The sequence below is a fragment of the Macaca fascicularis genome, chromosome 9, assembly GCF_037993035.2.
Source record: "Macaca fascicularis isolate 582-1 chromosome 9, T2T-MFA8v1.1".
In the NCBI taxonomy this organism is placed as follows: domain Eukaryota; kingdom Metazoa; phylum Chordata; class Mammalia; order Primates; family Cercopithecidae; genus Macaca; species Macaca fascicularis.
Genome location: NC_088383.1, coordinates 82,532,536 through 82,547,401, shown reverse-complemented (window position 1 = coordinate 82,547,401; position 14,866 = coordinate 82,532,536). Strand labels below are relative to the sequence as shown.

The 14,866-nt window shown below is 39.3% G+C and overlaps 1 long non-coding RNA gene across 2 annotated transcripts in view; it reads left to right on the top strand.

Moving 5' to 3' along the window:
• The first annotated feature begins 2,227 nt into the window (after positions 1-2,227).
• The window catches only part of LOC102140847 (uncharacterized), a 423,938-nt gene continuing 411,299 nt past the window's right edge, over positions 2,228-14,866 (top strand). For both annotated transcript variants that reach the window (XR_010578003.1, XR_012417277.1), the window contains exon 1: positions 2,228-2,379. This is a non-coding gene — a long non-coding RNA (uncharacterized lncRNA). The remainder of the gene's footprint in view (positions 2,380-14,866) is intronic.

Genomic DNA, 14,866 nt, shown 5'->3' with positions numbered 1-14,866 from the left:
TTTTTTTTTTCTTCAGCTGTGGGTTGTAGGCATTTGAGTGGTACTGCCCACAGCCCTGCACCTTGTTGGCCCTCCTCCATGTGTACTGATTCTAGAATTCCTCCTCTACTTGCGGCTTTTATGGTTTCCACGTGCCTTTCAATAATGCCGGCTGTTTTCCCTCCTGCTGCTCTGCTGGCGTTGCCTAAGGTGCATGTGGCCTCCACTAAGCGTGAAGGCTTTTAAAGAAACTTTTACTTCCATAATGTACTTTTTAGCGTTTTCAATTTCACAGCCCCATTGCTGTTTGGGAAGCAAATGATTTATGAGGAGTTTCCAGAGAATTGATTTCTTGAGATCTGGGTGATCCTTGGCAATGGGATAGGGTTTTTCTGCCTAGTTACTACAGGGTAAAAACAGAAGAAAACAAACTGAAAGTCCTGACTTGAGAGAAGTTTTATTTATCTGGCTTTGACTGATCAAATAAAATCAGTGAAATTTAGTTATTTTATTTTTGGAAACTTGGAATTCACCCAGATACTCCTGATTGAAGAACAGGATGTTTTTTGTTTGTTTTTGGAATTGTCACTTTTATATATCAGAGAAAATTGGAAGCTGAAAAGCTTTACCTTTCCTTTGTCATCTTTGTGTTATTTAAAGGATTGGGTTTTTTTCGTATTTTTAAAAAAATGAGTTATTTCCGCAAATTCTAGAAATTTAAGATGGGCAATTTATTTTTTTAAAGTTTATAATTGACATAACTGTACATATTTATGGGGTACAGCATGATGTTTCAATAGATGTATATACTGTGAACTGATTAAATCAGAGTAATTAGCATATCCATCACCTCAAACATTATGTCTTGGAGATGAGAACACTCATAAATCCCTCTTCTAGCTTTTTTTTTTTTTTTTTTTGAGACAAAGTCTCACTCTGTCGCCCAGGCTGGAGTGCAGTGGGGCAATCTTGGCTCACTACAACCTCCACCTTCAGGGTTCAAGAGATTCTCATGCCTCAGCCTCCTGAGTAGCTAGGATTACAGGTGCCTGCCACCATGCTGGACTAATTTTTGTATTTTTATTATAGACGGGGTTTCACCATGTTGGCCAGGCTGGTCTCGAACTCCTAACCTCAGGTGATCTACCTGCCTTGGCCTCCCAAAGTGGGATTATAGCTTCTAGCTATTTTAAAATATACAATATGCCATTGTTTAGTCATCCTGCTTTGCAATAGACCACCAGAACGCATTCCTCCTATCTCACTACAGTCTCTCATCTCCTCACGCACCGCTCCCCATCCTTTGGTAACCACTATTCTACTCTCTACTTCTATGAGAACAATGTTTTAGATTCCACATATGAGTGAGATCATGAGATATTTGTCTTTCTGTGGCTAGTTATTTCACTTAACGTAATGTCTCCCAGGTTCATCCATGTTGCCACAAATGACAGGATTTTATTCTTTTTTATGGCTGAATGGCATTTCATTGTGTATATACACGCTATATTTTCTTTATCAATTCAGGTATTGATAGATATTTAAGTTGATTCCATATTTTGGCTATTGTGAATAGTGCTGCAATGAACATGGGAGTGCACCTATCTCTTCTACATACTGATTTCATTTCCTTTGGATATATACCCAGCAGTGGGATTGCTGGATCATATGGTAGTTCTATTTTTAATTTTGAGGAACCACCATACTGGTTTCTGTAATGGCTGTGCGAATTTGCATTTTCACTAGGAGTGTGTAAGAGTTCCCGTTTCTCCACATCTTTGTCAACACTTATCTTTTGATTTTTTGACAGTAGCCACTCTGACTGGAGTGAGGTGATATCTCACTGCAGTTTTGATTTGCATTTCCCTGATGAGTGATGTTGGGCACCTGTTCATATAGCACCTGGTGCCTTATTCTGTCCGTTTGATGAGGTTGTGGTTCCCTGAATGTTATTGTTGACGCTTGTGGGCATGTGATAAGTCTGTGTATCGAAAGACTAGGTATTTATTTCCAGTCTGCAAAAACTGAGTTTGTCCCCACCCTTCCAGAACCTCTAAGCCTTCTGTTACCGTCTCCGAGCCTTGAAGAGGCGCCGAACCTTCCAGAGCCTCTAAGCCTTTTGTTACCGTCTCTGAGCCTCTGTCACTGCCGCTGTTTCAGCACTAGATGGCACCATAAGCCCAAGTTTGCCACAAGTCCCTGGTTTGTGTGTTGCCACATTTTCAGCACTAGAGGGCGCTCTGAGCCCAGGTGTTCCTGTGACCCTGTTTCTGAGGGACCTAAAAAGCTTCGGGGAGTTTCCGCCGTGGGCTGGGGCGGGTCGAGATGCTCCATTCCGGCGCTGGAGGGTTCTGCCTAGCTCTGGGCCTCACTGTGGTGGGCCCAGCACTGGGATCCAAGGTAACTTCTTGAGTCTACTTCTCTCTCCTTTCCCCAAGCAGACGCTGCCTCTCTTTGTGCCCGGCGGCCTGGGGTTGGGGGAGGGATGGGACGGCAGCGCCGCGGCCACCACGGCTGACCGACGCTGGGTCACACCCGGAGTCCGCAGCCTCCGAGGCCAGCCCAGCACAGGGCTACTCCTGAGGCCCACGCGGCTGTGGCCTGCCTGCCACCGAGGCAGCTGGCGCCGAGGCGGCCCAGAGCACGAGGCCGCCACATCGGGCGCGGGTCCCCCGAGTGACTCGGTCCACAGGCTCTGGCCTGGCCTGGGGTTATCTGGTTCTGCCACACAGCCAATGTCGGGTTTCACGGTGGCTCGTGGGGGCCAGTGCTCTAAGAGTTCTAAGACGAAGTCCCTAATTTCAAGCCTGGAGTTCTAAGACGAAGTCCTGCACTGAGCGCTTTCCCCTTCAGCGGACGGGGTCGCTGTTTGCACTGTGCTGCCCAGGTTTGGGGGCGGGATGGTGGACGCAGCACCGTGGCCACCAAGGCTGACGTTAAGCTGGGTCGCGCCCACAGTGCTTGGCTTGGACTGGCACATCCCCGGCCTGCCTGCCTCTGGTTCCCTTGTGGCCGAAGCCTCTGGAGACGCCCTCAGTGGTGCAGGCCGACCATGAGCCCATCCCACCAGGACCAAGGCCTGGCACCCGGGAGGGTCCAGACGCTCCATCTGCGGGCCCTGGCCTGGGATGGGGCCTGGGATTCTGCCCGGTACCGTGCTTCACGTCAAACTCCTGCACTCACTCCACTCTCCCTCCTTGAAGCAAGCAATGCCTCTCTCCAAGCTTCCAGGCTTGAAATTAGGGAAGGGTGAAGCAGGCAGTGAGATTCTGTCCTTCCTACCCTCTTCAATGTGTCTTTTCTTATTACTGTGCTAAAACCAGGCACTGAGATCTCTGACCTGGTTTCCTTAGCTCTTGTGAAGGTACCTTCCGGCATGGGTACGTGTTCAAAAGAATGTTTCTGTGGGGAATGATCACTGGAGTATTCTTTTTGGCCATCTTGCTCCACCCCCAATTGTTCAAGACTCCTGGACTATTACAGTCAAAAAGGAGCTTCAAAACCACTTTCTTTGGTTTCTAGCTGTTTCCTTATGAGAGATACCCGTTGCTATCCAGAACTCTCTGATTGGAAAGCTTTAAATCTATCAAAAAATCATTGGACGAATTAACCAAATGCATGCAGAGTTGTTGATCTAACTTGTTACCAAAAAGAATAGCTTAACACAAAGAAACTTTTTCTAGTGGGCTTGTAAGGTTGATGACAAATAAAAGTTTTAAATTATTAAATTATTTAATGAATTACTTTCAAAATGCGAAAATATCAACGACCCCTATACCTCCAGCATCCCTAGTTTTATGAACCACTGATAGAGTTTGTTCAACCATTATAGGGGGTAAAAATTGAGGTCTCAGAAATACTAAATAATGTTAGCAAATGTCACATAGCGATTTTCTTTTCAAAATCAATTGGAGTGATGTCATTAATATGCAGTAATTATAGCTCTTGTAGCCTTTCAGTTGGGGTGTAGCCCAGAGTTTGCATGATTTATATTGAACTGTCAAAAAAAGTAAGCTAAGCCTGAGTCTTTCAGTCTCTCTCTCTCCCCCACCACACCCTCCCACCCTTTTTCTCACCTCTTATCTCTTATATTCTATCATTTTAGTGCCATTATATGTATTTATAATTTAAGTTCATATTGACATCCTCCCAGTGACAGGAGTACAGGAAATGATGTAGGTGCAAGGTGCTTACAGTCTGGAGGAAAGGGTGTGAAGCAAGAATGAGAAAGCCTGAAGGAACCATGCAGACATCCTGTGAGTCTTTCTTTGGGGCTGTGTGGCCTAATGTCTCTGCGTTTCTTGGGCTTCTGCTTCATCCCTTTCTTCCTGCAGACTCTCTCCCCTTGCTCTCAGTGCAGTGAAAAAGGTGGCTGTCCTTCAGGTCAGGTGCCCTACACAGAATGATCAGAGCTTTGGTATCAACTCCTTTTTCATAAGAGAGAAAATCTGATTTGCCTTCTTGGGACAGGTGGCTGGGGGTGTTCCTGGGAAAATCTCAGGGGAGGGGAATTGTGGATGCTTCTCTCCCTTCCAAGGCATCTGTGTCATGGGTTTAGTGCTCTACAGTTCACAGAGTGCTTTCCTAAACATCAATTACTCTCGTTTTCACTATAAACTTGAGAGTGGATGTTACTAGTGCATTCCTTGTACACAGGAGGAAACTGACGGTTACAGGGATTAGAGAGTGTACTAGTTTTTTAGGCTGCAGTAACAAAGTGTCATAAACAGAGTGGCTTAAAGCAAAAGAAATTCATTGTCTGTCAGTTCCAGAAGTCCTAAATCAAATTATCAATAGAGTAGGTTCCTTTTAATGTCTCTGAGGGCAAATCTGTTCCAGGCCCCTCTCCTGGCTTCTGGTAGTGGCTGGTCATCCTTGGCATTCCCTGGCTTGTAGCTGCATCACCCCAATCTTGCCTGTGTCTTTATGTGTTGTTCTTCCTTCCTGTGTCTCTGTCCAGATTTCCCTCATCTCATAAGGCTACTACTCATATTGTATTAAGGGCCCACCCTAGCCTAGTAAGACTTCATAACTTACCTAACTACATCTACAAAGATCCCATTTCCAAATAATGTTTTCACATTGTGAGGAACTATGAGTGAGGACTTTAACCTGTCTTTCTGGGGGAACACAATTCAATACATAATAGATAGTTTGCTCAAACTTTGGACTCAAACTCAGAACTCTTGAGTTTTCAATGGGAATCATTCTTTCCCTGGTTGATTGGGCAATATTAAAGCAGAAAACGACCATGGCTAATTAGCTGTCTTCTCTTTGTCATCGAATCAAGCAGTTATTCAAAATAAACAAAGCCACTGGCTACTTTATCACTTACATACTTAATCTTATAAGATGTGAGGGTAGGAGTTTGGAAAGAAAAAATTTTTGGTCAAACAGATAGTTGTTCTATCTTTCATGAAGGAAAATAAAATGATAAAAGAGTAAAAGTAAATCTTTACATGAGGATTGATACAATAAATATATTGGATGTTGTTGCTGAATGGTTTCTATAAAGTGCGTTGATAATTTACTTTGAGTTTATTACAGTTTTCCTTGGCCCACCCATAGGCTTACTGGATGCTTAAAAAAGAAAACAAATCCAGATTCATTTTATGAGGCCAGAAAACAAATCCTCTAACTATTAGCACAGGTCAAAAGGAAAAAATGGAAGTGACACTAGTTGCCGAGTTCTCTCTTCTCCTGCAGTTGGTCCTAGAATAGAGATTATTATTTTTCTACGATGGGCCAGGGCTAGAGTGACCATATAATTTATCATCCAAACTGGGAGGCTTTAGAAAATGAAAGAGATGATAAAAATCATTTAAAATTATATTCTCCAAAAATATTTGCTGACCATTGGATTGTTTTATTTTGTTGGTGAATTTATACAACCGATCCATTCAAAAGCTATTTAAAAGATCTATTAAAAAATATGTCACATAATTGTGAATTGTAAAGCAAAATAAAAAACTTAATATTCAAAGATCTGAATATTTAAAAACAATACAAGCAGTATAATTCTTCCTGGTATATATTCGTATATGTTCATCAGTTTCTTAGCTGTTTTTCTCTAGTACTGTGTCACTGGAATTTTTCTGAAGAATTTTTTTTAATATAGTCTTATTTTTAAGATTATTTTAAACAAATTGCCTTTCATCTTCTTTAAAGTTGTGTCTTATGGTAATAAGTTGGCAATTGTTGCTTTTTTCAATTGATCTTCTTGGTAGAGTATAATATTTTCCATCAATAAAATAAAATAATTTCTCTATAGATGCTAAGGTATTTGGTAAAACAATAGCAAATTCAACTAAATGGTGCACACTTTCACTGATTTTTTGGTATTTAAATGTGTAGAAAGTTTAACCTAAGTATTTTTAACTTTACAGATACTTTTGCTAGTATTTTGATGAGAATTTTTACATCTATGTTCATCAGTGATATTGGCCTGTGGTTTTCTTTTTTGTTATGTCTGTCTGGTTTTACTATTAGGTTAGTCCTGGCCTCATAAAATGAATCTAGAAGTATTCTTTACTCTTCAATTTTTTTTGCATAGTTTGAATAGAATTGGTATTAGTTCTCCTTTAATGTTTCTTAGAATTAAATAGTGAAACCATCAGGTCCTGAACCTTTCTTTGTTGGGAGATGTTTTATTATGGCTTGGTTCCATTAGTTGTTTTTGGTTTGTTGAGATTTTCTATTTCTTCCTGGTTCAATCTTGGTAGGTTGTTGTGTCCAGGAATTTATCCATTTCTTCTAGTAGGGAATACTTCCAGATTCATTTTATGAGGCCATTACTAACCTAATAGTGAAACCAGACAAAGACATAACAAAAAAGAAAACCCCAGGCCAATATAATTGATGAACATAGATGTAAAAATTCTCAGCAGAATACTAGCAAACCAAATTCAACAGCATATTAAGAAGACCATTCACCATGATCAAATGGGTTTCATCCCAGAGATGCAAGAATGGTTCAATGTACGCAACTCTATAAACATGATAAATCACATTAACAGAATCAAGAACATAAACTGCATTCAATAAAATTCAACATCCTTTATGATAAAACCCTTATTAAAATGGATATAGAAGGAAATACCTCAAAATAATAAAGTATATGTGACAAACCTATAGCTAACATTGTACTGTACAGAAAAAAATTGAAGGACTTTTCTCTAAGGACTGAAACAAGACAAAGATGCCCATGTTCACAACTGTTATTTAACATAATACTGGAAGTTCTGACCAGAGCAATTAATCAAGAGAAAGAAATAAAGAGCATCCGAGTTGGAAATGAAAAAATCAAATTAGCCTTGTTTACAGAAAACATGATCTTATATTTGGAAAAACCTAAAGACTCATCAAAAAGCTATTAGAACTGATAAATTTAGTAAAATTACAGAATACAAAATCAACACACAAAAATTAGTAGCATTTATATATGCCAATAACAAATAATCTGAAAAAAATAGAGAAAGCAATCCCATTTACAATAGCTGCAAAGAATATGAAACACTTGGAAATCCATATAACTAAATAAGTGAAAGATCTATACAAGGAAATCTACAAAACTCTAACAAAAGGAGTTAAAGCAGTTGAAGAGGACACAAAAACTAGAAAGATATTCAATGTTCAGGGATTGGAAGAATTAATAGCGTTAAAAGGCCAAAATCACCCAAGGCAATTTAAAGATTCGGTGCAATCCCTATCAAAATACCAGTGACATTCTTCACACAAATAGAAAAAAATCGTAAAATTTATATGAAACCACAAAAGATCCCAAATAGTTAAAGCAATCCTGAGTAAAAAGAACAAATCTGAAAGCATCACAGTACCTGACTTTAAAATTTATTACAAAGCTGTAATAAGCAAAATAACATGACACTGGTATGAAAACAGATGCATATTCCAGTGGAACATGATAGAGAACCCAGAAATAAATCCATGCATTTGTAGCCAATTTATCCTCAACAGTGGTGCCAAGAACATACAATGGGGAAAGGACAGTCATTTCAGTAAATGGGAAAACTGGATAACTATATGCAGAGGAATGAAACTAGACCTTATCTCTCACAACACTCAATTCAAAATGAATTAAAGACTTAAATCTAAGACCTGAATATATGAAACTAGTAGAAGGAAACATTGGGAAGCACTTTAGGACACTAGTGTAGGCAAAGACTTCTATGTTCTGTAAGACAGAACTCAAAGGCACAGGCAACCAAAGCAAAAATAGACAAATGGGGTTATAACAAGCTAAAAAGCTTCTGCACAGCAAAGGAAACAATCAATAAACTGAAGACACAACCTACAGAATGAGAGAAAATATGTGCGAACTGTCCATCTGACAAGGAATTAGTAACCAGAATATACAGCGAACTCAAACGACTTAGTGGCAAAAACAAACAATCTGATTAAAAAATGGGCAAAAGATCTGAACAAACACTTTTCAAAGGAAGCCATACAAATGGCCAACAGGTTAACAACAACAACAAAATACTCAATATAACTACTCATCAGAGAAATGCAAATCAATGCCATGATGAGATATTATCTCACCCCAGTTAAGATGGCCTGTATCAAAAAGTCAGAGAATAACAGATGCTGGTGAGGATGTGCAGAAAGGGGACACTCATATACTGTTGGTGGGAATGTAAATTAGTACAGCCACTATGGAGAAGAGCATGGAGATTCCTTAAAAAACTGAAAATAGAACTACTATATGACCCAGTAATCTCACTACTAGGTATACACTAAAAGAAGGAAAATAAATATATCAAAGAGACATCTGCACTCCCATGTTCATTTTGGTACTACTCATAATATCTATAATATGGAATCAACCTAAGCGCCCAACAATGAAGGAATGGATAAAGAAAATGTGGTGTATACACACAACAGAATGTTATTGAGTCATGAAAAGAGTGAAATCCTGTCATTTGCAGCAACATGCATGAAACTGGAAGCCATTAATATTAAGTGCAATAAACCAAGCACAGAAAAACAAATATCACATGATTTCATATACGGAAGGTAAAAAAGTGAGTATCATGAAGATAGAGAGTAGAATAGTAGTTATCAGAGGCTGGGAAAGATAGTGGGGAGAGGAAGAGGAGAGGAAAAGAAAAGAAAAGAATGTAAATTTAAAAATAAATAAATAATTTCAAAAAAGAAAGAAAAACCCATCCCATTTACAGTAGCATAAAAATTACTTAGGAATAAGTTTAATGAAGGAGGTAAAAGATCAACACACTGAGAACTGTAAAACATTGATGAAAGAAATTGAAGACACAGAAATAAAAAGGTATTCTATGTTCATGAATTAAAAGAATTAATGTTGTTCAACTGGCCATATTACTCAAAGTGATCTACAGATTCAGTGAAATTCCTATTAAAATTTCAATGGCATTTTTTACAGAAATAGAAAGAAAATTCCTAAAATTTGTATGGAACTATAAAAGAACCCAAATAGCCAAAGCAATCTTGAGCAAAAAGAACAAAGCTAGAGGCATCAACTACCTGATGTCAAAATATACCACAAAGCTAGAGTAAGCAAAACAGCATGGCACTGGCATAAAAAAAGAAAAATAGAAAAATGGAGATGGACAGGGAATGCAGAAATAAATCCATGCATTTACAGCCAATTGATCTTCAATAAAGTTGCTCTGAACACACAATTGGGAAAGGACAATCTTTAAATAAATGGTGCTGTGACAACTGAATATCCACATATGCAAGAATGAAATTGGACCCTTATCTCACAACATATACAAAAATTAGCTCAACATCAATTAAAGACTTAAATTTAAGGCCTGAAACTCTAAAACTGCTATAAGAAAACATAGGATAAAAGCTGCATGACTTTGGTCTGGGCAATAAGTTTTTGGATGTGACCCCAAATGCACAGACAACAAAAGTGAAAATAGACAAATTGGAATATGTCAAACTAAAAAGCTTCTGCATAGTAAAGGAAACAATAAAGAGAGTGAAGAGACAAACTTCAAACTGGGAGGAAATATTTGCAAATCATATTTCTTATAAGGGATTAACAGCAAAAATATATAAGGAACTCAAACAACTCGATAGCAAGAAAACAAATAACCTAATTTTAAAAATGGGCAAAGGATCTGAAGAGACATTGCTCAAAAGAAGACATACAGATGGCCAATAGGTGTATGAAAAAGTGTTCAACCTCACTAATTATCAGGGAAATGCAAGTTAAAACCACAATGAGATATCACCTCATATGAGTTAGAATGACTATTATCAAAAAGACAAAAGATAACAAATGTTGGTGAGGATTTGGAGAAAAAGAAATCCTATGCACTGTTGGTGAGAATTTAAATTAGTATGGCAATTATAGAAAACAGTATGGAGGTTCCTCAAAATTTAAAAATAGAACTACCATATAGTCTAGCAATTTTACTACTGGGTGTATATCCTCTACAACAGGACAGCTTAGTCTCAATTTTTATGTGTATTTTTTTTATATATCTAAGCTATAATTTCTCACATTTGCCATTGAGCCCTCTGTCTCCACACCTCGCACCTTTGTGTAGCTTGCAGATTTTAGCACAAGTCATGGGACTTGTCCACCCACTGGCCAGCAGTAGCATTAGATGCTTCTCCCCCTACACCTGTGGCTGCAACAAGGTACTAATCTCTGGGTGCTAGTGGCAGAGCACACTTTGTGTTATCAGTAGGCACTCTGCCTGTGTTCCGCAAAGGGACTGTCTGCAAAGGGTCAGAAAATGAAATGAGTTATCACTGTCATCTTTCAGATCTAACCAAGTATTAAAGTGACTATGAGTTTTAAAAATCTATGTCTTAAATAATTATTGAGATTTCCTCATGCATTAGAGTGAGCATTCTGCTCTACTGCACATGTGTCTCACACAGTATAGCAGAATATGGCAGAAGCTGGAAGTAAAAAGTGGAAATCTATCACATGTCTTTCACCTTTTCCAAAACATACAACTGTTAAGAATGATACTTTTATTATTACAAAATGAAAACTGGTACAAATGACAAACCAGACAGGAAATAGACATAAACTGGAAAATGTCTCAGGGAAATGGGCATATGGTCTGTATTAGTCTATTCTCATGCAGCTATGAGGAAATACCCGAGATTGGGTAATTTATAAAAGAAGGAGGTTTAATTGATTCACAGTTCCTCAGGACAAGGGAGGCCTCAGGAAACTTATAATCATGGTGGAAGGGGAAGCAAACACATCCTTCTTTACATGGTGACAGCAAGGAGAAGTGCTGAGTGAAGGTGAGGAAAAGCACTTTATAAAACCATCAGATCTCTTGAGAACTCACTCATATAATGAGAATAGCATGGAGGTAACCACCCCCATGATTCCATTACCTCCCATCAGGTCCCACCCATGACATGTGGGGATTATAAGAACTACAAGTTAAGAAGGAGCTGAAATCTAGGCAGAGGTTCCCGAATCTCAATTCTTGTCTTCTGTGCATCCACAGGACCAACACCACATGGAAGCTGCTGAGGCTTGGGGCTTGCACCCTCTGAAGCAATGGCCTGAACTGTACCTTGCCCCCTTTTAGCCATGGCTGGAGCTGAAGCAGCTGGGACACAGGGCTTTGTATCCCAAGGCTGCACAGAGCAGGGGACCCTGGGCCTGATCCATGAAAGCATTTTTCCTTTTGAGGCCTCCAGGCCTGTGATGAGAGGGACTGCCGTGAAGGTCTCTGACATGGCCTGGAGACATTTTTTCCATCATCTTGGTGATTAACATTCAGCCCCTTGTTACTTATGCAAATTTCTGCAGTGGGCTTGAATTTCTCCCCAGAAAATGGTTTTTATTTTCTGTTGCATTGTGAGGCTGCAAATTTTCCAAAGTTTTATGCTCTGCCTCCTCTTGAACACTTTGTCACCGGATGATTTCTTCTACCAGATACCCTAAATCATCTCTCTCGAGGTCAAAGTTTCACAGATCTGTAGGGCAGGGGCAAAATGTTGCAAGTCTTTTTGCTAACGCATAGCAAGAGTGACATTTACTCCAGTTTCCAACAAGTTCCTTATCTCCATCTGAGACCACCTCAGCCTGGACTTCATTGTCCATATCGCTATCAGCATTTTGGTCAAAACCATTCAACAAGTCTCTAGGAAGTTCCAAACTTTCCCACATCGTCCTGTCTTCTGAGCCCTCCAAGTCTCTATGAAGTTCCAAATGTGCCCACATTTTCCTATCTTCTTCTGAACCCTCCCAACTGTTCCAACCTCTGCCTGTTACCCAGTTCCAAAGTTGTTTCCACATCTTTGGGTATCTTTATAGTAGCACCCCACTCTCTTGGGTACCAATTTACCATCACATGGTCACACTAGATATAGCAGACATGATGTTAATGGCTCCTAATATGGCTGTGCAAACTCCTTTCTTAATTTGGACCTGGATCTTGGTAGTAGAGTTGTACTCAGGTCACCACCACCCTGATAGGATAAATGAAAACCCTACACAGAAGCCCCATTCTGTGACTTGACATGAGATTATTTATAGTCACTCCCAATCAGTAGTGTGCTGGTAAATGTTTACCAGCTGACTTGGGTGGTGGTGGTGGTGATGCATGGGACAAGAGTGAAGAAGGGTAGCACTGTGTAGTGTTTGCTGATTTCTGTGAGGTGAATACTCCTGCTATAATTGATATCAAGCACCCAACTTGACAGTCATCAAACTTGGAGTTGGGAAGAGATGTGCACAATTGGCTAGAGCACCGCTGCCAAGCCTCTCCCCAAATATCTGTCTAATGAAGCTGAATATGCTTCCCGCTAGCCAATCTCTCTCCCCCAAAACAGTTAACACCAGAAGTAAGAATTTTTTCTCACCGTGATTTGCTTCCTCTAAGACTCAGTCAGTCATGGTGCAGTGTGGGTTTAGTTGTCTTTAGCTCAACTACTGTATCTTAGGAAGAAATTAAATAAAGTATTCTCTTCTACTTTTTGACCGTTACACACCATTTATGTTCACAATATATACAGAGGCAAAATATACCACCTAAAGCATAACTCTAGTGTGTGTGATCTTCTGCCCCAGATCAACACCAGGGGAGAAAAAACCACCTGCAGATGAAGACTCCTTTAGCATCTCCTTTTTCACATCCAGTCTTCCAAAATTATATGACAAAAAACTTTATGGAATATTCTATACAAGGTTAAAGACAAAGTATTTAAACCAGAGAACACTTAATTGTTATGTTCTAGATACCACAGGGAAAATTTTATTGACTTGAATCTCAAGTAATAAACCCTTGATATATGTGGGTTTGCTTTTTCATGTGAAAATAGAAAACTTATATTTTATGCATCAGTTATAGATATTGTTCTGCAACATTTCCTCTTAAAACGGGATGTGCCTTATGCTAATTTGCCATGAATATTTCAATATCATTTGGCAAAAGGAGCAGAGATATGACCCATGTCAGAAATACACCTCAACTTTGGGGTTGCCACATTCATCAGTGGTTTCTTTAATTACAGATTTATGAAGTGAGACCATTCTTAGCAGAACAGAAATTGAATACACCAATCAGAAAGGAGATGCTCATAGCAACCATGGAACACTGAAAATAAATAAATAGATAAAGAGCTGCCATCACCAAAACAAAAAAGTCTTCATAGTTTTATCCTATGGAGCTGTGACAAGTTGCTATTCTATCTGAAAAACTGATGGAAACTGAAATCAGCAAAAGTGAGCTGGTTATAAAACCAGCAGACATTTATTGATGGGTGTTACTGGGACACACTCAGTCTTGAAGAGAATAGAAATGCATCAAAGTCCTACTCCAGGAATTTTTCCTGACCTTTGCTATTTAGGAATTGCCCAACCTCTGTTGTAGGTGTTCATTTATCTTTCCCATTCTCGAGTTAGTTTTATAGCACTCTTTTTTTGAGTATATAATGTAGTACCCTTTATGTGTATAAGGGAGACTTCTGACAGCTTCATATATACCAGAGATCCTTCCATGGGGAAATGATTTATTGTAATGGTCTTTATGTTGTTAGAGCTAGAATTGAGACTATGCTTTTGATCTACTTTGTAGCTCCATTCTGTGAAGAGAATTCTTTCTTCAAATGTCAGAAATCTTTGCTGTCAGCAAGACCTGCCCCTCCCCAGATTTATTTTTGCTTCAGTGTATTCTATGAGAAGGAGAGAAATAGGCTCATTTTTAATGTCCCTTCCACCCCCCCCCCCTCATTGAATAGTTGTCATTTTTCACTCTGGGATGGTCAGGAAGGGGTCAAGTCTTTGTAATTCCTCTTTCCTGGGAGTATAACCACGTTCAGGGGGACAGTAGTGATTTTAATGGGGTAGGGGAGTGCATCTTCTCTTAATCTATACAGCCTCATGGCCATTTTAGAGGCAATGTAACAGGTGATTACTAACTCAGAGGTACTATTTTCCTGTACCTGGAAGGTCACTTTTGCAATACAACAGCATCAAAATGCTTAAAGGGAAGTTAAGGGAAGTGTTGAATATGTAACAGATGGGATTCAGAAACTTAAGTGAGCTTCATCTGAAGTACAAAGATTTATAAACTCTGTTTAGTTTTCCGACTCTTCCAGATGATATTGCAGAGGAACAGAGTGGGGGCTACAGTGAGAGAGGGACCAAGATTTCAGGGAATATATGTAGAAGTAGAGCCTGATTTCTGAATGTATTTAGTTTCTTGCAGCTGGTTTTGCTAAATCAGCTTCCTTAAGTTGACTGATAAAGCTCATTGCACGAAGTTTCAAAGATGTCTTTTTTTTTTTTTTTTTTCTGCAGCAGAATGTCCTAAAGGAAGTTCAACTCAATTGCCTTCCTTTGAAAAGACACTGAACCAAATGATTGTTCGATGGTTCTGGAAAGAAATATTTTTTT